This window comes from Protopterus annectens, chromosome 8.part1 (assembly GCF_019279795.1).
Source record: "Protopterus annectens isolate FY-2018-M chromosome 8.part1, PAN1.0, whole genome shotgun sequence".
Lineage (NCBI taxonomy): Eukaryota > Metazoa > Chordata > Ceratodontiformes > Protopteridae > Protopterus > Protopterus annectens.
The window spans coordinates 107,722,243-107,749,086 of record NC_056742.1 but is presented as its reverse complement, the minus strand read 5'-3'; the positions used below and the strand labels follow the sequence as shown (position 1 = coordinate 107,749,086).

General features: G+C 39.0%; 1 protein-coding gene across 1 annotated transcript in view; it reads right to left on the bottom strand.

Moving 5' to 3' along the window:
* SLC7A10 (solute carrier family 7 member 10) overlaps window positions 1-26,844 on the bottom strand; it is a 363,114-nt gene that overhangs the window by 30,447 nt on the left and 305,823 nt on the right. The gene's annotated exons all lie outside the window — the stretch shown is intronic.

Here is a 26,844-nt window from a genome sequence, read left to right as displayed (position 1 = left end):
TGGCTAGTGATTACGATGGGGAATTTCACAAGAATACATGTACTTCTGTTACTCTTCGCTCTTCTGCGGGTGTTAATAGTGTTTTGTTCATCATTATCAACTATTCTCTTTAAACTTAACTTCAAATAAAATGTAACATATGCTATCATCAGTATAATACTTGCAATGGCTCAGTTTTCTCCATGTCTATTGTGAATAAACAGCAGAATGGGTAGACTTCTATTATTCTTTTTTGATGGTATTTAACATTTGTTCCCACCTACATTTTGCATATATCTGGAGAACTCTATAGTTTCTTTAGCATCTGGAGATATTGTTAAATACAAGCTGTTTTGCAGACAGGGTTACTTAAGTAGCACTGGTGGGCTCTGCTTGGTTCTACCACCACAGAAGGTTGAAAGCTACAGTCTTTTATGATACTTCATTTTAATCTCTTTAAATTCATTAGACTAATGTTTACATTTTCACTGCTCCTTGACTTCTTCTTGGTCTATTTATATCTGGATACTATAATAAATACCTTCACTAATAATCATGGACTTTTCCAGTATTTATTTGGTGTAGGTAGACCAGGATGGGGGCACCAGGTAATGTGTTGGAGGGCACCGTGGAGCTGTTTTGCCTAGGGCACCAGTTGTCCTAGGGCCACTCCTGCTAATAATATAGTAAATATCTTCTGTTGCCTGAGTCAAGACTGTAACCAAATCATATTTCATAGTTATGCTCAAATGGTGGCCCGATTTCTTCCACTTTTTCTATCACTATTTACTTGCTTAAGAACTTCTCCAACTGCTTATTTACTCTTTAAATGCTTCATCCTTTGTCATTCTATCAACTTTTCCAGCATTACCTGTGGTGCCAAACTGAGATGGTAGTGGCCACTTTCCATTGTATCAGATCAACTTTTTTTTTTACTAAGAAAACTACAGATGCTAAATCTTGTCCACTACATCATCTCTTCCATTCATAATTGTCAAACCATAACCTTTGCCATTTTTAATAATGGTTTTCCCCACTGTAGTCTCATTCATATCCTGTAACTAACTGCTAAACATGGCTTTTTAATTAAACTGTAATAACTGTATAATTTCCCATTCCCATATTAAAATGTGGCCAGCTCAATTAGTCCTTGTTGTATTGGAGTTGAGTAATGACTCAGACTCTTTCCATTTCTTTAGCATCAAATTACCCACAGAATATATGGAGGGGATCTAAATAGTTACTGTCACAAGTTTACTCTTAATACTTTGAAAGGTAATATCCAGAAAGGATTCAGTATTAAAATAATTTTTTTCAGGGCATGACTGACAGTGAATAATGAAATCATTCCTCAACTTCCTCTCCAGAAATTAGTCATTTTACTAGCTTCAGCACTTAAGTATTCACAATTTTGAAACTTCCCAATGTCTTGACCAATTAGCCAAGTGTCTTTATATATTACCTTATTGAATAAATTACAAGAATTCCCAGACAGCTAATTTGCTTTATGGTTCAGCAGTTTTCTGCAAAAATGTTTTTCTTATATTGTGATTAGGTTTAGTTTTATCTAGTCAATGATGACTCTTTTGGCATTTCCTGGTTAGGGCTCGCCACAGTGGAACTCCGGTCCGCTAATGATTGGCAGTAGATTTTTAAGTGCCGAGTTGCTGGCCCTGACACACAACCTTCAACAAAGGTACGCCCATTCACGCATGTCTCCACACAGAAGACGCTCTAGCTGAGAATCGAACAGGACGTCTTACTGTGAGGCGACAATGCTACCGCAGCACCATCACCACAGTTAATTTTATCTAGTCAATACTGGTCTGAATCCTTTCTTTCATCACTACTCCAATACATTACATATATTTCTATATTATCAAACAGATGTGTATTTCAAAACTGTATCTCAACTCCCGAGAGCATCAGAAATCTAACACTGGAGGTTAGAAAGGTCTGTCAAACACGTGAAAAAAAACATAAATTGAAATTAAAGAGGAGGTGACTAAATAACCAATGAGCACAAAGTTTAAAGTTTAAGGAACATGTCTTATGGGTTGCTGGGATCCTGTGTCTATGTGGTACTCTACCAGTTGGGTACATCCTGGTTTACTAGTAAACATATTCACAAATTCCTGCAATACTGCTCAGATTTTGTGAACCTGGCTAGGGGGTTATTTATGGGACAAGGCCCTCCCATCCACCAGTGTCAGACCAAGCATCATTGAGAATGTCTACTTCCAGTTTCCCCTCTATCTCCTGCAGCTTACAGTAGATACTAAGTATCAGGGTTTCTCTGACATGTTTGGATTTTTTCGTGTTACCATAGAATAGATTATATATACTTTGGTCTCAGGCCTGACAAGTCTATCATGTAATCGTCATCACTCACCCTTTTTACAGTGATGAAATGGCTCTTCCAGGCTGCCTGCAGATTGTTGTGCTTCACAGGAATAGGTACCATTGCCTGTTGCCCTACAGAATACTCTCTGGCTGTGGTTGCCTTGTTATATCAGGCCTTTTGCTACTGTTGTGCCTGGTCTAGGTGCAGCTAAGCCATCCCTATAAAATATGTAAGCGTAGTCCTGAAATTTAGGACATACTCTGCAACAAACTCCATGTGGGAATCATACTCATCCTCCCACTCACAGAGACCCCTTACCTTGTGTTCATAGAGTAGTTCAAGGGTTAAAAAACAAGTAGATTCCTGGGGAACGTCCCTCTGTGCAAAGAGGAGATGGGGCAGATGTTCAAACTGGTTTATCAATGCCTTCAATAAGATATTCACTGTATCGTTAAACCTGTCCATTAGATCATTTGTCAAAGTCAAAGTCAAAGTAAACTTTATTGTCATACAGATCAACACAGAGGAAAAAGTTTGTGTCACTGCACGAAATTTCGATACTCAGGCTCGTACCACAAGAATTATAGTTTACAGAAGGAAGACTAATAATAATTTAAAAATACTGAAAATAGAAATCAAAATAAGATAAAATCAAAATAAGATACTAAAAATTTGTCTGTGGATGTCAACAGTAATCATTAGTTGCTTTACCCACACTTCCACAAACAAGCCAGGATGTCTGATATAAAGTTGGCACATCTGTCCATCACAGCCACAAGCTGAATGTACACAGATTTGGTTGTGAACAACAGATATTTTATTTTTTTAATCAGCTTAGTTAAGGAACAGTGAGGAGTGCTTGTTTGACCTGCTTGTTGTTCTCTGCCTGACAATTCCTGGTCTCTGTCTGCATTTGATTCTGAAGTGAAGTTTTTAATTTAAGGTTTGGTTACTTCTATTTTTTATCGTTTTTTTCTTATATTTCATTTGTTTTGTTTTTAATTTTTGTTTTTGTTCTTTTGGTGTTGTAAGAGGTCTTGGCTAGGGTCAGTTAGAAAAGAATTCCTTTGCAGGCAATGAATAACATCCAGCTAATTAGTGGGATGAGCTGAGATATAGCATTCCTCATTTAACTAGCAATATTTGGAGGCATCTTTATTTAGCTGGAGTACTTGTTTGACTTGCTTGCTGTTCTCTGCCGATTGCTGATCTCTGTCTACATTTGATTTTCCAACTCACCCACCCAACAGTTATCATACTTTTAAACCTGCTGGCTTTTGAGTTGCACACTTCTACTTTAAGTCTGATTTTGGACACTCCTCCCAGTCCCATCTCATCAGCTCATTCTACTGAAAGATCAGTTGGGAAGGCTCACCCCCTAGTCTCTTAAACTTGAATTATCTTCTGTTTCTTCTTTTCCCACTTAAAATAAATTCCACTTTATTTAGCTGCTTTTACTGTATCTGTGCTTCTTCCTACTTACTTTGTTTTGCTTTTTGCGTTTTGCTATTAAAGTATTCGGTTGCATTTATTACTGCTTGCTATTAGCCTAATTACATTGTAACTTATTCTAAGGCTCTTAGTTTTGATTTAAGCACGTGGGCTTCAAACTAGTTATCTTACATAAGGAAGATTGTTGGTCTACACTCTTGTGGCATGAGAGGTAGCTTACATCCTTCTAAGTTGGGAACTTCTGGTTGAAGGGTTATTGCGTCTGTTATTCTAAAAGTGTCTTAGTTCTGGTTTAAGCACTTGGTGTTCAGGCCAGTTATTTTACATTAAGAAGGTTTGTGATCTACACTCTTGTGGGAGGAGAGGGTAGCCTCCACCCTTCTGAGCTGGGAATTGCTGGTGAAGGCTTATTGTGGCTGTTATTCTAAGTGTCTTTGTTCTGGTTTAAGCACTTGGGTTTGAAACCAGTTATTTTACATTAAAAATGTTTGTGGACTAAACCATTGTGGCAGGAGAGTGTAGCCTTCACCATTCTAAGGTGGGAATTGTTGGCTGAAGGCTTATTGTTCCTGCTATTCCAAAAGTGTCTTAATTCTTGTTTAAGCACTTAAGCTCCAGGCCAGTTATTTTACATTAAGAAGGTTTGTGGTCTACACTCTTGTTTGAGGAGAGGGTAGCCTTCATCCTTCTGGGCTGGGAATTGCTGGTGAAGGCTTTTTGTACCTGTTATTCTAGGTGTCTTTGTTCTGGTCTGTGGTCTGCACTTTTGTGGTATTACTGTCTAAGCAGAATTTTTTAGCTACTAGAACAGCTAGTTTGCTCATAGCTAAGCATTCTCATCAAGTTGCTTGTCTTATTGACTTGTTTGATATTTATGTTTTCCTCACTCCTCCCTAGTAGATCAGTGGTCATGGGTATGCACTTTCTGACTCTCTCTATGGCCAGTTTGGTTGAGATGGGTATTTTGAGGTATTGTAGCAATTGCAGCATGCACTCTGACAACCCACTTATTCTTAATAAAACATAGCGTATGCAAGAGGTACATTTTAATGCTGGAGGCAAAATTCTCTCATACAACCAAAACTTGCACTTTGCCTCCTGCACAGATACCCATAAAACTACTTATGCTGAGGCACTTAGAGATAACCTTCCTAAAATGCTAAGACCTCCTGCACAGTGCAAACAAAGAAAGGGTCCTCAGCCATGACATTAACAATCTTTAAAAACATAATCTACCACTACATATAGTAACAATGTATCCAGTGCTTTCACCGCTAAGCCCTTAAGGCAAACCAGCACACAGCCAAATTTCCTGGTCATTGGTGATTCTATAGTGAGGCACACTGATGTCCGCCTCACCAGACTGAGTAAGGAGAGAGTCATGGTTATCTGCCTTTCTGGGGCTAGGATCCATCAAGTCACACAGGCACTCAGGTCATTAAAGCCCATGTACCAGTATGACTCTGTCATAGTCTATTTGGGTGTTAATGAAATGAGACATACCCCCCTTGACTATATTAAAAGAGACATGATCAAACTCGCTAATTATGTGTCTCGGGCAGGTATGAGCCAAGCACTGAGCAGCATACTACCTTCTCCAAGGATGATGCCATGTTACCAACAGAAAATGATTGATTTTTAACAGCTGGCTTAGCTTCTGGTTTCAGTTCAGGGGGGTACAATATTTGATAGCCTGGGAGGACATGGTTGACAGACCATGCTGCTTTGCCAGAGATGGTCTGCAATTAACCCCTCTAAGTTTTTGGATATTGGCATAGTGCCATTTTTGGGAAATGGCAAACTGATAAACCTACTGACTTAACTGATTCTATGAAGGAATATCTGAAGGTGATACTGCTCAATGCTAGAAGCCTTAACAAGAAACTGTACTCCCTGCAAGCCTTCCTCTCCTTGGAGAGTGTAGACATCTGTTTAGTAATGGAGACATGGTTTAAAGTCGCTGGCAGTACCCCAGCAGTACAAGGATATAATGTTTTTCATGCCTTTAAAACAGCTACTGCACAGGAGGGAACTAGAGTGCCAGTCTATAGTAAGACTAATCTCACATCCAGACTAGTTACAGTGTATGACCCACTGGAACTCATACATGTGTAGCTCACCATAAACAGGTTGCTGCACCATATCATTGCAACATATAGATCCTCCTCCATGTCACAGGAAACACACACTACCTATCTCAATGTACTAGAGTCCCTCAATGTTTAACCCAATATGATGTTCATGGAGGATCTCAACATCCCTCTGTAGATTGGGAATCCTACACCACTTGTAATGCACAAGCCCAGTGATTCCTAAACTTTGTTGATACCAACATCCTGGAACAGGTGGTCCATTCTTTTACTGGTGAAACAAACATCCTTGACCTTGTACTCATGAACATGGGGTGCCAGTGTTCCTCACTCAATGTAGTATCTTCCCTTGTCAGATCTGATCATAAAGCAGTATTACTTGAAATAAAATTTAAATCTGTGGTCCAGCAGAACCAAAAACCTTTAGGAACTATTCCAAGGCTAAGTTGTCTCTACTAAGCAACACCTTGGCTAAATTCCAAGCACCTCCTAACCCAGTAAACACCATAGAATACACTAAGCTATTTACAAAATCTCTGTACAACCATACTGATAGCTGTATGGACCGAGCTGTGCCCAGCTGTATTAAGAATAAGACAAACTCAAAAGACAAGCCACCCTGATGACACAGTTGTACAACAACAACAAAAAAATATTGGGCAAGTGTAGGAGGAACAAAGCCATATATACTAAAGCCCCCTGACCAATCTAAACAGGCAGCTAAGAGGATTAATTAATTCTTCAAAGGTCAAATTTGAAGAAAAAAATAGCTTCTCAGGCAAAGTACAACCACACAGCTTTCTACAGCTTTGTCCATAACCTCAGAGAAAATACTCAACTATGCACAGAACTTACTGTAAATGGCATCATTCACACTGAACCAGAGGCCATTACTAACCTTTTGGCTTACAGGTTCAGCTCAAATTTCTCCCCCAACTCTCACCCTGATAGTCCAAAGGAAATACCACATAACACAATCCCCCAATCATTACTAGAAAACAGGTCATTAATGCACTTTCCAAGGGCCAAAATAGTGCATTGATGGGCCCCGATAACATCCCAGGATGTTTAATAAATAGCATGAAACATGACCTCTCAATGGTCCACTTGATTAATTTTTCAACTGGAGTCTTCAGTCAGGTTTTGTGTCCAAGGAATGGAAGATGTCTACAGCCATTTCCCTGCACAAAGAAGGTCCAATCACTTATCCAGCTAACTACAGGCCCATATGTCTTACTAGCCTCATATGTAAGGCCATGGAAAGAATCATCATGGACATGATAAATGAGGCCATCAGTACCCAGTAAAAGCTGGACCCATCAGAGTTTGGCTTTGTTAAAGGAAGGTCATGCCTATTAAATCTAGTGTATTTTTTGAGAGGGTCACCAAAGCATTGGAGGAAGGTAAGACTGTGCACAAAGCTTACCTCGACTGGTCAAGACTTTTGGTACAATAACTCACTCAGGCATTATAGACAAGCTCACTAATTTAGGTATAAACCCTTTTATCACCCACAGGATAGCCAACTGGCTCACTGATAGGACCCAGGAGGTCAAAATAGGTGATGCCACCTCCACCAAGAGTCCATTCACTAGCGGAGTCCCCCAGGGCTCTGCATTGGGTCCATTCCTTTTTGGCATCTATTTCTCTGAAATGGAAGCAAATGCGGGAGGTTTATGGCTGACTAGGTTTGCAGATGATTGCAAGCTGGGGGTTATCATCAACTCCCCTGAAGACACAAGCATTCTTCAAGAAGGTCCATCTCTGACTAAAAATGGTGCTAAAGCCATGGTCTTAAACTCAATGCTAAGAAATTCATAATTGTACCCTTTGGGAAATCAACCATCCTGGCTAATTGGCATGTTGATAATACACCCTAAGAGTCATCCGCATGGTCAGGGATCTGGGTACACACTTAGATGGTAGCCTTGCCATCAACCACCACATGGCCACAGTGGTGAGGAAATCCTTTTATGTTGCCCACCTTATAAGTAAGGGCATGGAATCTAGGTCCAAAGAAGTCATTATCAGACCAATCAAAGAGTACAATGCTCCCTTCGGTATGTACCTGACCAAGCATATGTAACAACTACAGTGACTTCAAAGGTTACTTACAAAAAGAATACAAGGCATAACAAACCTGCCTCATGCAGAACACCTTAAAGCCCTTTCCCTCTACTCAGTCTCCTATAGATTGTTGATGGTGATCTATGCCTGGCTTACAAGGCATCCACAAACCCCACACATATGAATCTTCTACATATTCATAAGTCAAATAGTACTAGAAATTCAAGGTCTAGGGACCTTAATTTTGTCTGTGACTCTAACAGAACATGCTGGAGAGACAGTTATGTGTCCCAGAGACTGCCCTCTCCTATGGAACAGGCTTCCCATCCATGTGAAGCTGAGTTTGTCTATTACCCAGTTTAAGCACAACCTAGACAAATGGATGGAGAATAGGAAATGTACATCAGGCCTGGCACAGATGTCCCTTATGGACAGAGCAAGCTTACAAATGCCTGGCCATCAATGTCCAGTTTGGATGCAGGACATCATTATTCATTCGGGAAAACTTGGCTAGGCCCCTTGGGTCATTAGCCTAGTAACAGTCTATGAATGTATGAATTTATGACATGAGCTCTTCTACCAGCTATGTTAATGTGCCAGTGGCACAGCTGACAATGTTATACATTGTGAGAGGACTCCAGAAATCTAGTATGTCTAAAGATGGCATGGTGGCATCTTTGCATACAAAGCAGCATGAAGACAGTCTGCTGGAGGCAGACAAAGGAGAATCATTGTCATCCCAGGAGTATGTTAAAGCCCATCTGACATTCAGTAGACTGACTCTTGAAATGAATGCATGGAACTCTATGTAGCTGATGGAATACAGCAACTGGAAATAGAAGAGAGAGAGAGCAGCAATGCCAGTATGAAAAGAGATGATCATCCTACACTAAAGGCATGTGACTGATCCTACACTAAAGGCATGTGACTGATCCTACACTAAAGGCATGTGACTCTGATCCTACACTAAAGGCATGTGAGGAGGGAGGAATGACACCCAGGAAGCCTAGGTCACTACAAAATGTTTTCCTCAATATAAACAGGGGGAGGATTTGGATTGCTTTATAAGGGGATTGAGAGGATATGTATTTAGCATCAAGTTATTAAGGCCATAGCTAAGGTTTTTTAATTCCCTTGTTCATGTGTGAAGCAATGCATTTCTAAATTCAGTGATACTGACAGTTTAAATTATGTCAAATTAAAGAATGTTAGCATGCTTGTTTCAAATTCACACCAAAGATACATAGAAAGAATTTAGAAGACACAAGAGAAAGATGAAAGTGTAGCTGAATATTTGCAGAAATTAGCACTTGTTTTCACAGGTGTGAGTGTGTGTGTGTGTGTGTGTGTGTGTGTGTGTGTGTGTGTGTGTGTGTGTGTGTGTGTGTGTGTGTGTGTGTGGTTTTAAGATTATCACATCTGAAATGGTTGCAGATATATTGGTTAAGTAACAACCCCTTAGCATTATGCCTGAGAACATAAGGATTTGGATGGCAGATCAGGAATGCAAAAATGCAGAGGAGGTAGAGATGAAAGGGGACCCTTACCTAGTAGACCAAATGTAACACTGCTGAAATGATAGGGATGAAAGGGGACCTTTACCTAGTTAATAGGTTGCCATTGCACAGAATAGGGGGACATAGCACTGCACATGCTTATAGGGAACACATGGAAGGGGAACCTAAGTCATCCCATCAGGCTACATAGGAAAAAGAAGTAGCCACAGGTTTGGGTGCACACTCAGATTTTGGAGTCAGATGTTCCAGATATAGACAGATAGGGCATGTACCACCTCATTGTCTAGTAAAGCATGGGGGAGAACAAACGTTTCAGGAGGCATCATGCAAGACTAGCACTATGACCAGGTTCAGCCTTACAAACAGAATAATTAGGTGACTGTCTTGGGTAGTGTGCTTGTAGTGGCACTCTTTCCACATTTATTAAATTTTTAGAGCAACAAAATACCTTGTTTCTTTGCGGTTAAAAAAATAAATAAATATGACACACTAGTAGGGCAATATGTTCCTGCGGTTTGACGGCTACCACAGGGGGAAGGTGCTCCACTTGACTAGACCATTCAAGTCAATCAACATCTTCAAGCCAGACTTGAACTTTGTGAGATCACAGACCAAAGACCTTGCAACATTCAAATATAAGCACAAAAAACATGGCGTACAGGTGAGGATTTGCATCAATATGATCAATTTTATTTGAAAAAAAAAAGTATGAATTTCTGGCATCCTACTTTACAGATTGACTACTAAAAGAGACATCCTGCAGAATTCTGGACTGTTAAGAGGAATGGTGTGAGGCAAATGAGACAGAAGCAATGATAGTGAGGTAAGATAAGCATTATTTTTAAAAGTGATGTTGGCAGTGATCAGCCATATGTTTTGTGCAATATTTCTGGCTTTGATTTGTGTGGAGCATCTTACAATACTTTAATAGCCAGTATGGTGTGGAGCAAAGGTGAAATATTTTACATGGTCTTTAGTCATCAGGGCTATAACTACTTGGTGGGGGGTGGGGGAAGTTGGGGTTGGTTGGATGAAAGTAACTTTCACTGACCTGCTTGTCATTTGCTCACTTTTTAAGCAGTCACTGTCTGGCTTTATAGGACTTGTGTACATTTGTGAGAAGTAAGATGGACTTCTTAACACCTGACATGCACAGACAGACAGCATAGGTATGATTGGTGCTGTCTATGGGGAAGAATGACTAGCTGCCTGTCATTTAGTCTGGTTTTGCAAGACTGATGCAATTTGTGTGAAGCAAGTTAGAATATTTTAATGTATGGCTAGTGAGCATCTGTGAGAAGTAAGATGGTCTTTTTAACTGAACACATACATACAAAGAGAGCAGGTATAATTGCTGGGGCTTTTAAAAGAAAGAAAACTGACTACCTGCTTGCTGTCACTTGCTTATTATTCTGGCTTTGCAGTACTAGTGTGAATTGTGTGAAGCAACCTGGAATATTTTAATATGTGACAGCTGTTTGTTTGGAGCAAAGAGGGAATGCATTACATGGCCATCCTCTTTTATCACAATCTAACATCTGGACTGTACCTAGACATGTCTATAACTGCTTAGCAGGAGTACTGGATGAAAGTAACTGACATGAATAACTAAATGCAGGAAAAACTGAAAAGTAAGACAAACTTTGAGAAAAGGGAAGAAAAAAGTAATTTGGATGGTGTGGATAGGCCAAGGTGGGGACAATAAGTGATGAATCACATGCAGATGGCAGGGGGATCACACTGTGGAACCCTTTCACCCAGGGTGCCAACTGACCTAAGGTCAGCCCTGACTATGCCAACGGTGGATTGCTTAGAGACAATAGCTGTATCTAATTATTACAAAGGTTTAAATCCTATTCTGGAAGAAGGAAAGGAGGCCATTGCCAAAAGGGACACGGCCACATAACAATAGCACCTGCATTGCGCAGATAGGTCATTCCACTCCAATTAGGGTCCTAGGTGGGAAACTTTTTCAAGTACCTTTGGCCAAAATCTATCTGGACTGTGAAAGGGAACAAGGTAGCAAGCAGATAGCTTTGTCTGATGACATTTCAGCTGATGGCTTAATAGTAGATGATTTTGAGAGTACAGTACCTTGTACACTTGCTGCTATAGATAGCCAGGCATGGAAGTAATTGTATGGGTAATGTAGTAGGTGGGAGACCCAACCAGATTCCAAACCTTCATCTTCGTCATATAATATCAGAGGGGGAGCTGGTCAGTACCAGTGACCAGGGATCTAATCCACAGTAGCGGAAAGGTACTTTGCTTCCCTTGGAAGATGATACTACTATGGAAAAGTAAGTGACAGTAGTCAGCCAGGACTTGAAGGACCACTGGCAGTCAGTACCAGACTTCGTCTGGAAGGGAAGCTGGGAACTGTCACCAAGGAAAAGTTAAGGCAGGTTTAGTTCTCAGTCCCTACTTTACAGGACTTGAGGGAACTAGTCGAGAAGGACCCATATACTTGCAGTAAGAAGGAGTCAAATAATGGGACAAAGGATTGTTACAATGAATAGACCCTTGAAGGAGGGCTACAGAGAGTATCCAGGGCCTAATGTCTGGCACATCTGGCAATATTAACATGAAGTGTACTAGAAGATGGTTTATGCAGAACTTTTATTGGCCTGGAACTGCAAATGATTTATCAAGGTCATGAAAAATGTGTGAACAGTGCTACAAGGGTGCTAAGACTGGAGATAAATCCATGACTACAATGCATGGCCTGCGAGGAGAAGGTCAGTGCCTGTGAAAAACAATTTGACTGATCCTTCTCATGAAGTTAGCTATTATGTATGGGATATTTACTTTAATCATTATGTTGTTTAATAACCTGGATAAGAAGGGAACAAGCAAGGATGTATCATCATCATCACAGTGCTGTCAATCTATTAAAAAATATCACACACCTTAGTCAACAAAGCTTTTTAGATATGAGTATCCATAGCTCCAGTATCCTCACCATTGTCCACAAATATGTGAAGGTGGGATGACATCACTGCTACAAAAAATGAAGGTAGTCTGATACTGCCCCTAAATGTGACAGTGCATATGCACCACTGCCAGCAACGTGACACCCAGATGGCAGGATGCAACCCCCTAATATCATGATGGCTGGTACCAATATAGTTTGAATCCCACTACTGTCAGCCAAGGGTAAAGTTATAGTAAGAAAAGTACACATAAGGCTGGACTGAGCACAGGCCACTTAGGCCACTTATAGAGCTGAGTCATTGGCTAAGCACTTCCAAAGGCTCCAGTCTCACCTTTCTGTCTGTGTACCAATATCTTCCAGTGTCCCTTTTTTCATGCAAACAACATTTCGCTCAAAGTATTATTACATACGCAAATACACACACACACACACACACACACACACACACACACACGCACACACACGCACACACACATGCAAAATTCCCATGGAAGAGGCTGGCAGAATTCTCCAATTCCCACAGCCTTCTAATTGGCATGGTAGTACTATGACTGCCCTAGAAAAGCCAGTGACTTCCAGTTACCTGCTGCTGTTAAATAAAGCTGAACAAGAAATACAACAGCTAATATTTATTTCACTTGTAGTAGGTTTAAGCAGCCTACTGGGGACATGTGCCATACAGCTTATTAACCAACAGTGTAAATAATGGTTACCTTCTTCTCAGATCACATATTGTTTAAATAAATAAGTGCTAGCCATAAGAACTTAAAGGAAAATAAATTAACTTTTACTTAAGTATTAAATAGAATAATACAAATACATTTTAAAATGCAGGTAGGTTAGCACACACAAAGAAATCAGATAAAAGGTAATAAAAACAGACATGATGTGCAAAAAGCTAAATTCCAGATATGCAAGTTCCCTGACTAGAGCTACATAATTACTGACCCTGGATACATTAATAATTAGTACTCAGAGATGGCTCCACACAAACAAAGCAGTATCGACATCTAGCATCTAGAGTCATACACAGTTATGTAGCATGTTTTTCCCATTAGACCACAGTGCCCACGACCTTAACATCCTTTTGCTGGAGACAAAGTTGCAAGATAAGTTCTTTTACTCATCATCATCATAATTACTAGGTCCACATTTGCATCCACTGTATCCCGAGTCCATCACTTTGTTTAAGTGATATGTAACTCATTAAGCATATCAGGAATTACATCTCAAAAAAATGTAGCTCCTGGTATTTCATCTCTGTTTGTTACATTAACAATAAAAGGCATTCCTTGTTCATTGATATTTAGATGGATAAGAAAATCAGGCATCATTCTAGCCATGAGAATAACATTCTGACTGCAAATGAACACCAGAGAAGAAAAAGAAGAAAAAAAAATATAAAAAATTTATATTCCATTTTTTTTTACTGTTTCATTTAACTTGGCACTAACCATGGCTTCACAACTACTTTTCTTTTAGCCTTTCATTACCCCTAGCTCACATCATTCCATTTGAATGATGTATGATTGGGTAAGTTGTCAAGGTCACATATATTTCTGCAGGAGCTAGAATAGTAAAAACATAGGAACATTGGCATTTTTGTTTGGGATTACCTGGCCCATCAGTCCCAATATATGCAGTGTCATGAGATCTTTCCCTGGTCTTTGTCATGAGATTCTGTTTACCTATGATGTCCAACAGATCTTAGTGCATGACCTGTCAAGGTGAAAGTCAGCACCTGTGGAAGACAGCTTGACTGATCCTTCTCATTGAGTAATGGTGGACAATTTTACTTTCTTAATTGTGTTGTTTAAGAACCTGACTAAGGCTATAAAAAGACAGGATGCATCCTTCAGCACACTGCTGACAATCTGTTGAAAACTAAATAAAATTAATGCTTTCTATTAGCACATTTTCCACCTACATAACTGTAATCATCAGTGAGCAAGGGCGCCCGCAGGCAGGTGCAAGGGGGTGCACTTGCACCCCCCTGGAATCGGCTGACTAGTTTTAAAAATTTTTTTTTAATTTTTTTTTGGGCGCGTTCTTCTTTAAGAAGAAAGAAGTCCAGTCGCGGGTGTGCTGACATCATCGCTCATCGCGCAATGCTCATATTTTCAAGTTTGCGAGCGGGAACTTACACGGACGGTTTCGGGTTCACAAGCGGGAACTGAGACCGACTTCACTGAAGATGGAGGCGGGACACGGACAGTTTCGGGTTCGCAAGCGGGATGGACGGATACTTAGGAGGGAGCAGAAACTGAAACGGACGGAAGATGAGACACTTTCAGAGTGAGTAGTTGGATGGAAGATGGGGCTGTGTGTGTGTGTGTGTGTGTGTGTGTGTGTGTGTGTGTGTGTGTGTGTGTGTGTGTGTGCGTGTGTGTGTGTGTGTGTGTGTGTGTGTGTTCATGTAACTTAAAATGTTGTCAACTTTAAACTCCAGTGGAGGCAGTCAGGCAGAGATATTTCAAAACACAGGCTTGTTTTTAGAGATGAAATGAAAACAATTGACTTTGGCTTTGCACATTGTATTATTTATATAGAACATTAGATATATCGGATCATAGGACCTTAGGTAATTACTAGACTAATTGCCCCAGCGCCCTTACAAGCCTAGCCAAGTTAACCATGTTCCTAAGGGTGTCTGGTTCAAGCAGACACAAAAATCAGCACCTAATTAATCCTGTTCTCAACATTTAGTTCTTACTCCTGCAATTTTATTCTCTGAAGTTGTAGTCCTCCACAATCATCCCAGCAATCAGGCTTTAGGTTACAACTTATAGCTGCAAGCCTCAGCTATGTTTCACTTCAGATGTACACAGACTCCTTTCTTGATCTTTCTTCTAACCACATCAAGCATGAGCTTTAAGTGGACTGTTCAATGCCAGAATCAGAAATCTTCATGCATAACCTATAGTGTAACCCATGGTGATCCTTCCCCTTGAGCAGGTCACTTTCTGATTCCCTGTTGCTAGGTTACAGCCTGTTTTATAACACATTTAGGCAATTCATATTTCACTACTATATCTGATACAGCTTATTACCTCACTAATTATTCTGAGCATTTGAAATATATCAGTTACAGTTTATAAGCACTAAGTTCATGACATTTCACAACTCCATTGAAAAGATGTCACATTTACTTCCTTCCCAGCATAAAATCATTGCTTTTGGAGTTACAGAGATTAGCTGAAAGATCAAGACAATTAGTCAGTGGTCTCAAAAACCAATCAGGGTCTAGGAGTTATAGTTTATTGGAAGGATTGTAAGGATGAATGCCCAGCAGCATTACTTGGTGTTTCAATCCTGCTGTTTTTGCTGGAATTGCAACAGGGCATGAAATAACGCTAAGTTACATTGTCTAGTTAATTGGTAGCAATTCAAGGAATAGAAGATCCCTTTTTATAGATAAACACTTTTCCTCGGCATTGTTTAACTTGTTTTAAAAATTAATTGCTTTTATTAACAATGTATAAACAGTTAAGAACAAATTTGTCAGCTTTATAACTTTACTATCATGATGCATTCTGATAACCACTGAAAAATGTTAAATGCAACTTATAAATCAAAGACAACATACCTGAGTCTTATAAACATGGCTCAATTTAACACGTTCCATAGTTTTTGACAAAACTAGATCCCACCTTCATAAATATTAATTTCCACATGCAACCCTGGTGATTTATACAACAGTAAGATTCTCTACAAGACTTTGTAAAATAGGCTGGACAGACATCTAAGGTGATGTTACCAGCTGTTCCCACTCTTGCTCTAGACACCTTTTCACTAAACTACCTGTTATCCACATTGTCCTCCTATTTGCTTTATTGCTGTCATCTGTGCCATTATTAATACCAAAATGTCAAAAGTTTAAGCACTTTTTGTGCAGCCCACAAAATATCACACAAGACTCCCATGAACTTCTTCCAGTATACGTGTTCTCTTTCACACTCCTAAAACATGTGCAAAACACCCATTGCCTCTCTACCATATCCCAGCAAAGACTTATTTGAAGTTTTCCCTCTCCAAATAATTTTCCAGTGTATGATGCCACCTGTATACTATTCTAAGCTGCTGTCACACACTTTGTACCAGCTACCCAGTATTGCTGCTCCTTTCCAAACCAAACTTGTGCTCACCCTTTTTGACTTAGCATCATGTCGTCTTTCTAGTCCCAGCTCTTCTCTACATTTGTAAATAATGCTCCATCCCTCTTACCTCACATCTCCTTATGTACCAGTCTTTCCCTTCTTTTCTCACACCTGTTGATTTATTGCCTCTGATTATTCTTGCCCAGTCTCTTCCTTTATATACCATGTCACTGCTCCAATACACACATTCTCTACTCTCCATATACTCCTCTAAGCTTCTGAAGTGCCTTCTCCTAGACCTTATTCTTTGTTTTTCACAGCTAGTCCTAGATAAATGGTGTAAACTGCTTCCTTAGTTATGCATCTTTTCTCCCTTCATTTTTGTCTTAGCCTAACCATGAGTATGTTATCCATGATGGGGTCCAGACCTGACATTTTTCCAAAGGACTGAAATGTTTCTAGTCCCTTCTCTATAACGAGCTCTACACTGCTACTCATTAAAATGTAGTTATCAGCAAATATCAAGAATGCACCCTCTCCTTCTGCTGTCCTGTGTTTGTCAGGTAAAAACTGCCTGATCTTAAAGACTTACTCCTCCATCACTAATATAAAAAAAGATCTAGGGACAGCGGGCATTATGGCCTCATTCCTCTTTCTATATTCCCTACATCAGACAATTCTCTATTCTCACAATCATGTAGGACTCGTATATCACCCACCTTAAGAAATCTTCATGTATCTTTCTTTTCTCAAAGCAAATAGAGAAAATCCAGTTGACTGTATCAAATGTCTTCCTAAAGTGTAACAATACTAACACAACACTAGTGCATTCCAAGCTATATTTTTTCTATAAATTTGGTGGGCCTCCACCAATTACTCATGGTAGACATCCCTTTAATAAAAGTACACTGCCCTTCCTATACTAAACTCAGGAACAGCTTTTTATGCACTATGCTAATACCTTGGCTGTGATTTTTAGATCTAAGTTTATCTATGAGATACACTTGAAATCATTAAATGCTTGTAACTACTGGTCTTCTTTAGGTAACCATAATTCATCATCAGCATCAACCCCCCTTTTTCTCATTTTTCTACATGGGGTCAGGACATTATGACACTTGTCACCATCTCTCCTTATTCAATGCCACTCTGCTACCTTCTTTGACAGTCAAGCTTGACTTTCAGAGGACTTCTCTCACACAATCCATCCACCTCTTTGCTGGATGCTCCCATTTCCTCTTGCCTTCTTGTCTTTCCCAAGTCTTTTTCACCAGATTGTCATCTGCTTTCCTGCACATGTGACTAAACCATTGTAATCTGTTTTCTTTGACCGTTTCTGCAAATGGAGCTACTTTGGCTTCTGCTCATATATGCTAATTCCTTCGCCTTCAGGTGCTACATGGTGGTGGGTAGAGAATAAGGCTTGAACCCTGTACCTTGGGCCCAAGTAACAAGAGCCTGAATTCCCTACCCACCACCATTTGTAAAAATGTTGCAGGTTTTTCCCTCATACTTTTTCTGTTCCTCATAAAATCTGTGGTTTCTGTATTTGTGTCCTTGCAAAGCCAGTGGTAGCACTGTGGCCTGACAGCTACATGTTCTCTGGTTTGATTCTTGGCTGGGGTGCCTTACCTTCTGTGTGGAATCTGTATGCCCTCCCTGTTTCTGTTTCCTCCCATCTTACAAAAACATGTCTGTCTGGAGTGTTTCTCTCTGGGCCTCTGCTAAAAATTTGCTTTTTTTCCAAGTCAGACTTTCCTGGTTAACAAATGTTAAAAATAAATGACACTCATTTGAATATCAGACTTCATATTCTTCAGAAAGTGCATGGTAACAAAAGCTTTTATTCTAGCAATTTTCTAAGTGTACAAGATGGATATTTGAAATGTATCCCTATCTTTGGGACTGTATCTCCCCCCCATTATTGGCTTCATCCAGGTTTTGTGCTAAGGTTGAGAGCTATGGTAAGAACTGAATTCACTGAATATGTTTGGGGGCTATATTCCCCCATTACTGGCTTTGTCCGGATGTTTTTTGCTAAGAGGTTGAGAGCTATGGTGAGAACTGAATTCACTGAATGTTTGGGGGCTGTATTCACCCATTATTGGCTTTGTTCAGGTATTTTGTGCTAAGAGGTTGACAGCTGTACTATGGTGAGAACTTAATTCACTAAATGGTAGCCATTTAAGTTTCAGTCTTCCTCTTTCACAAAACAGCTGATTTGGCGTAGTGGTATATTGCTCTGACTGTTTTGCACAGGGTCCCCTGGGTTCAAGACGTGGCAGTGAAATGTATGGTGGTAACACAGGATTTTATTCTAGCAACTTTCCAACATTATACAAGCAATGTTTAAAATGTGTCCCTGGTTTTTGGCCTTTTGTCCCCCCCCCAATAAATTTTGGCTTTTTCCAGATTTCTTGTGCTGCAAAGTTCAGAGATACAGCTGAGTGTCGAGTAGATTTTACAAGGAGCTGAGAGCTGCAGGGGAGCAAAAGTTTAGTGCTGCTTATGTTTAGTCTGCTTGCATTGTTAATAGCACAACAGATAGTGTACTTGCTTTTGATGCTGAAGGCTGTGGGTTCTACTCCCACAGTAGGTAGATGCATTGCTGATACTGTACTGTGTTGTAAAGGGGGTGGATGCTGCAGTCCTTTTGGCAAAGATACCTAGTAACTATGAACCTGTTATCAGTTTGCTATCCATTCCCTATTGCGGTATTACTAGCTTATCATTTTTTTATTGCATGCAACAAAGGCAATTTATTCTTCAAGGGTAATAGGCACTTTATTTGTAGATTAAACAATGACATATAAAGTTGTTTGCTAGCAGCAAGCCAGCAACCTCTTTATTAGTTACAAATTTCTTTAATGTGGATTTTACTACTTCAGAGATTGTGCATATTTTTTACTGATACTGGTGGACTATAGAAGGTTGAGTAGATTTTTATGATGGAAATGTTCTGAATTGGGCAGTTTTGTCATTGGTGTATGCATTTTGTTTCATTGTTTACTGGAAAAATGTTCAAAACAATAAATTTAAAATGCCCTCTAACAACTGTACTGTACTGTACAAGGAATATAATGTAATACAGTCAGGAAGGTGTATCAAAGAGCATGTGTATGTTATGTTCGAGGGGCCTATGATTTTGAAGACAGCCCAGAGTTAATATTTATCTGCCACTGGCAAAATGTATTTTCTTTGAATGTGGGTTTCAATGCTGTTTCAATGCATGTGAGTTTCAAGGGCAGAGAATATTTAATGTTGAGTCTATTTTCATTGTGAGACTGCATTGCTTTGTTTAACAGATATGTATTAGGGTTTGTGCTGTAAAATGCAAAATAAAACTTTCAAATGAAATCTAAATCATCGCAGAAGTAAAGCAGTATGCACATTACAGTGTTTATGGTAAATGGGGCAAAATAACCAAGGAATGGGACATTGGAATGGCTGCAGGGGGGAGGCTCCATTTGACCATGATTTTGTGAGGGTGGGGTAGCAAACTCAGACAGCCCCGGTTGAACTATACCTCTCAGTTGTCCATATCTTTGCAGAATTAATAGATATTTGCTTCTTATTTTTGGTTTGTTCCTCATAAAATTTGTGGTTTTCTAGCAAATCATTTAGGAATGAAGTCACTAAATGACAGACATTGAGTTTCAGACGTCATAACCTTCAGAAAAATGCATGCTAATGCAAAACTGTCTTAAGTTTATACAAGAGCAATTTTTAGTAATGTTTGTATGTTCCCCCAATATATTTGGCCTTGTCCAGATTTCCTGCATTAAGAGGTTGAGAGGTACGTGCAAATCACTTTGTAGATTAGGAATATCCAAACCTCTCAATTGTCCCCAATTTTGGCTCAAAATGTTGCTCTCCCCTAATAATCCCTCCTTCAAAATGGCAATTTTGGAAGAAAATGTGGAGGGTTTACAATTATATATAACTGCAATGATCAGAGTTATAGATTACTTTTATTTCAGAAATGCATGTAGATGCTCTTATTTTGTTAGCTGCTCAAGTTAACAATGTTAATATTAAAAGGTGTCCCTTTTTGAAAGGTTCCCAGCTGTATTGTGTGGCAACTTTATATTTTTGCATCACATTTTGGTCTGTTTTTCATAAAATTGTGGTTTTCTGGCAAATTAGTGGCAAGTCATTAAAGACTGAAGTTAGAAAATAATGGCAGACATTTGAGTTTCAGATTTTATACCCTTCAGAAAATTCGTACTAATGCAAGATCTACTACTGTTCTATTATCTAAGTTAATAAGAGCAATATTTAAAATTGGCCTTATTTTTGGGCCTGTGTCCCACTTCTAGTTCTATGTATGGTTTTGCCCAGATTTCTTGCTCTGAAGTTGAGAGGTATGAGTGTCAGAGCCATCACTGTCAGCCAGAGACATTTCAAATTATGACATACTTATTGCACCCCACCCCCCATTGTAGTGGCTCTGGATGTGTCCAAGGAAGGCAAGGAGCAGTTATGCAGTGTAAGTGTGCAGAGTATTCCCCCATCCAAGGTAGATCACAAATACGACCGTGGCTTTTCATCTGTCCTTGATTTTGCAGAATGTTCTGATTTTCTATCAGATTTTTATACTGTTGATTTATGCTTCTTATTATTCAGGAACTGCATGCTGTCACAGTGCCCTGTTGCTCTGTTTAAGTAGCCATGGTTTAATGAACATCAGGTAAGCTTGTCAGAGATTGTAAGATGCAAGTAAGCTTTAGTAAGCATACTGTTAAAGAATTACCAGCATTGAAAGCCTTTTCGTTGTTGCCATGCAGAGAATATTTACATAACTAGATAATGTATAAGCCTTGGGTATTGAAATGCATATGACAGTATTTGTAATAAAAGGACAGGATTACAGTATTTTCAGAAGCTCATTACATTTTATTGGAGAGCAGTGTCTTATAGCAGTGTCTGTGTGTTAGTACACTTGTAGTTGGGTGGCTTTAATGGTATATGGTAAATAAGCATTGCTACCTTACTTAAAAGCCAAGCCCTGCAACAACTAGGTAAGCTCCACGCTGAAGTCAAAACACAATAGCTCTGGTGGGTAAATGTACTCTGTAGTAATCAAAAAAGGCAAATGTTTAAAATAACTACAGCTTATGTGCAAACACAATAGGTAGTGATGAAACAATGCTCTGCTAAAAATGCTTTAATGCACCACATTGCTGAGCTGCAGATCAGTTATTATCACTGGCTACCAGGATTTCACCCACTTCAGATCAAGCACGGTGCCGTTCAATGCAACCTTCCCAGAACTAATTCAAGTTTGACCAGAATTATTTGGTGTGTGTGTGTGTGTGTGTGTGTGTGTAAGAGGGAGGTAGCATACCCCTCAGCTGTCCAGGTTTTTGCAGAATGTCCAGATTTTTGCCCCATATTCCTCCTAAAAAGGATTGAAGTTGCTAAATAATGAGAGACATTTCAGTTTTAGACATCATATCATTTAGAAAAATGCATACTAACACAAATCCTGTTCTTGCAATTTTCTAAGTTTATGAGAGCCATATTTATAATCTGTCCCTATTTATTTTAGGCTTTGTGCAGATTTCTTGCACTAAGGTTGAGGCCTTGAGGGGTGTGGTATGTTTGTGTGTGTGAGAGAGAGAGAGACAGTGAAATGCCCAAGTTAGAGTTAGCAGGTGGAATTTATTTTCAAGTGCATTTTCAAGGAACTGTGAGGTTTAAGGGAAGTGAAGTTTACTGCTGCTCATGCCAAGTCTATTTACAATGTGCAACTGTTTTGTTTAGCAAATGGTATTTCTATTGTGGTATAAAGTTTTAAAGCTATGTTAGTAGCACCACAAGTAGAATACTTGCATCTTAATGTAGAAGCTTGAGGTTTTATTCCTACAGCATGTACATTTGTATGCTGCAGTCCTGAGGATGTCCTCCTTTGGATGAGATGCCTAATAACTATGAACCTGTTTTTCAGCTTGCCATCCATTTTCTATTGCAATATACCAGCTTACCATTTTTTTAATTTAACATAGGCAATTTATTCTTTGGCAGCAGGCACTGAATTTGTAGATTAAACACTGAAATATACAGTTGTTTTCTAGCAACAACCTCTTCATTAGTTTCAGATATCTTTAATGTGGAATTATTCAGATTACTTTTACTTCGGCAGAGATTGTGTGTATTGACTGATATTGGTGGATTGTAATGAGTGGCCTTTTATGGTTGAAATGTTCTGAACTGGGCAGTTTGTCATTAATGGTTTGTATATTTTGTTTCATTGCTTACTGGAAAAATGTTCAAAACTATAAATTTAAAACACACTCAAGTGTTGCTGTATAATGCAAGGGATATAATTCAATTATATATTATAATTAATACAATCAGGTAAATCAAATAACTTTTGCATGGCCCTAACAGTGTGCAAGGAGCCTATTGCTTGAAAACAGTTCAAAGGTAAATAACCTGCCACTGGCCAGATGCATTTTCTTTGAATGTGGGTTTCAATGCTGTTTCATTGAATGTGAGTTTCAAAAGTAGAGAAGCTTTAATGCCAAGTTTGTTTTTGTTGTAAGACTATTGCTTTGTTTAGGTTTAGTAAATGTCTATCAGTGTTTGGGCGATAATGTTTGAAATAAAAGTTGTAAATTAAATCCAACTGCCTGTAATCATTGTAGAACTAAAGCATAAAACAGTATGCACACAGAGATTTGAACAGTGTCTATGGCAAATGGGGAGAAATAGCCAAGTAATGGGACTCTGGAATGGCTGTGTGGGCGGGGCTTGAGGTGGGTGGACTTGGGCGGGGCTATGTTGGCAGGGGGCGGGGAGAGCTATGTGGGTGGGGCTCTGGGTTTGCACCCCCCTGCAAAAAATCCTGCGGGCTCCCTTGTCAGTGAGATATATAACCTGAATGCAGCTACCAGTATAAATATTTATAAGGAAACACTGAACTGTGGCAAACTTGTATTCGGAAAAATTAGCCTATCTGAATACTTTGAGAAAGCATATTTATTTTGTTATTTAATGTGTCATCCAAAAACATGAACAGTCAGAATACATGATTCTCAGTAAGAAACTAGCTAATGAAGTCTGTATCATACTTTTGCTGGCAGTAGGTCAATGGTTTATCAGTGCTCTGACATAGCAGGATCAAACATCAGGAACCCTATTTGATGGGTCTCTCACTGGGTTTATCTTCAAGTCACAGTATGACAAATTTTTCTGGAAGCTTCTGCTCCTTCCTAATGCTGGACTATGCTTGACATCATGCACAGTGGCACAGCGGTTAATGTTGTCACCTCACAGCAACAGGTTCTCCGGTTTGATTCTCGGCTGGGGTGCCTTTTGTGTGGAGTTTGCATGTTCTCCCTGTGTTCACGTGGGTTTCCTCCGGGTACTCCGGTTTCCTCAGACATTCCAAAGACATGCATCTGAAGCATTTTTCCCTGGGCCTCCGCTGAAAACAGGCTCTGTGGAACCTAGTCGGACTTTCCCGGTCAACAAATGATACATAAATAAATAAATGTGCCAGTGATATAAAAGATCCTAGACCCTGAGACTGACAGTTTTTTTTCATCTTCTCACTCTTCAGTTCTGAAATGCGATGTATAGCAGTAAAAAGTTCCTGTGTGATGCTAGAAGTACATCTACAAAGTAGCTTTGTGGCCATTATATTTCCAGTCATGACCTGTACTGAACTGTTTATTCTAAGATAGGCAGGAACACTATATAAAGCACAAGAAGTAACTGGTGGTGGTTCAATCCTGCCTCTCACATTCACTGGATGGAGACACTCCAGGCTTATCCTGATAAAAAAAGAGGATCACAACGTTTTTAAAAGTTTCTCATGAGATCAGTGGAAGATCCATCATAAAATCCTAAGCCCAGTCAGCTAATTACAAGGATTTAAACTCAGAGAGCAAGCTGCAGCCTCAGCCTCCTAGAGGTAAGTCCATCAGTAAAATATGCTTTCATCTCTGCAATTATTGAGTTTAATTTCTACCAGAAGTATCTCAAGACAAAGCCAGTCATTTGCTTCAGCAGAGGACAAGAGGCTTGGGGGAGGGGCATCATGACTCCTACTTTGAACAGAGTGTTCCAGTATGAGTGTGCCATATAGTCTCCTGTTCATTGCTTGAACATTACTACTTACTGGCTTATGTGTAGAGAGGGTCTTCTTGATTCAGTGAGTTTTGGATCATTGTTACCTGAGGCTCCCTTCCAGGGTCTCCCCTCAACCTGACAAGGGTGTTTTAGAAAAAGTTCATGACAATAAACATGGTCTTCCCTTGCCAGGTGTTACAGTTCAAGGTTTAAATGTCAATGCAATGCATACCTTTCAAATGTCCCAACTCTGGAGGAACATTTCTATTTTCAGGCCTAATTTACCCCTTCACAAGATGTCCCTGGTTTTGGAGGTATATCCTTTTTTTCAGGTATGATTTACCCCTTCACACAATTTTATAAATCCCCGTCATCACAATTTTTTTATACTGTCTAATACACAGAAAACCACACTACATGACCAACATACTAATGGCACCAATAATTTAAGGAAAGAGTACACACATCTTGCATGTCCCTTTTTCTGAAGCAAAAATTAATGATGTTGTGTGGCAGAATTTTACAATACAGTTCATTAAAGTCTACGGATTTTACATTTTCTTTGACAATCTGCTTCACTTTTTCCATCATTTTGTCACACTATGTTTTTTAAAATATTTTTTATTTATTTATCTGACATTTGTTAACTGGGTTGGTCCAGCTGAGCCATATTACCCTTTTTCAGTGGAGAGCCAAGGAGAAAAGCTCCAGCTGACAGAAATAATGACATTCTATGATGACATTTTATACATGGATCAAAAAATAAAATCTTTAAGCAATAATATACAAAATTAAGAATATGAATAAATAAGAACAGCTAGTAATATACATAAATCATGTATGTGAACAAAAAGAACAAAAGGTACAAAGAAATACAGGTTTTGATGATCAGTGTTGAAAAACAAGGTACCTAGGGTATATAGCATGATAGGGCAGAGTGGAAGTAAGGGTTGCAAACATTTTTTTTTAAATGAGTAGTAGCCGATGTACCTCTAGGAACAGGAATAGGTATGTACTGTTTGATATTCAAATATTATGCTAACTAGATATCCAGATTTTTAGCTGGATGTTCCTGCTTTTCAAGGACCTTTATTCCTATTTTCAGTGTTTGCAGATTGAGAACTGTGATGGGATGTTTTTTGGAAATATGAAGCATGGATGTGGGAGCATACCTTTAGGAAATATGGCCTGATGCCAGAGCTAGCAATATATGTAGCCCATACACTGCTCTTAGCAGCTGTAATCCGGGGTGCTGTATCCATGACACCAGACTTCTAGTATTCTAGGTTCAATTCCAGTAACCACAGTTTATTTTACTGTTTAATATGATCTAAAAAATCTAGAGAGAGTGAGAAAGTTACATGCCTGTGTTACAAAGGAATAAATAAGTCCAAATTCTTGTACTGGTTGTCATAAAATTGCTCTGTAGCTAAACATTTTATAGAAATAGTATGCAAGACTTTTTATTTTAGGTTTATTATAGTAGAACATATTTGAAATGAAAGAGGTGGTGACATCAAGCAGATATTACTTATAAAGAATCCTATTGTTTAGCAAAATTTAAGATGGCCTAATTTTAACCACATTTTTAAGATGGCTGATACTTAATTTTTATTTATTTTATTTAATTTATTTATTTTACATTTGCTGACCAAGTATGTCCAACTGAGCTGAAGAGCCCTTTTTCTGTGGTGGCCTGGGGAGAAAAGCTTCAAGTATTAAACAATTTTTAGATAACAAAACAAGTTAATTAGAAAGATAATACATAATTCATACAATGCATCAAGGAAAACAGTTTATGAGTGAGTTCTATGAGATTAAAATGTAAATAAATTATGAAATTACTTAATGCATTACAGATCAATTTTAAAGATTGTAGTTAAGGATTACATGGACCATTGAATGATTACACAAAGGCATTAGCAGGGTAGGTTAAGAAGAGAATTTAAGGATTAAATTAGGAGATGGAGAGAGTGTGACTGTGAGAGGGAAAGAGGAGAGCAGGTGGTGAACTTTCTTTAGGTTTTTACCTTTTTTCATGGTGTTACATGAAATATAATGATTTTTGTATTCAAAAATTATTTTGCAACTATTAGTGTATTTCTTCTCTGTTAGGGTAAGACCTGATCATGGGGGTGGGTGTCATCTAGGTAGCCATCAAAGGTTTCTGTCTTAAGGCCCTAGGTCCCTCCTATGGTGGCTGATATGCACAATTACAATAGAAAAGCCCCGTATGTATGAATGTATGTACGTATGAATGTACATATGCATGCATGTATGCACT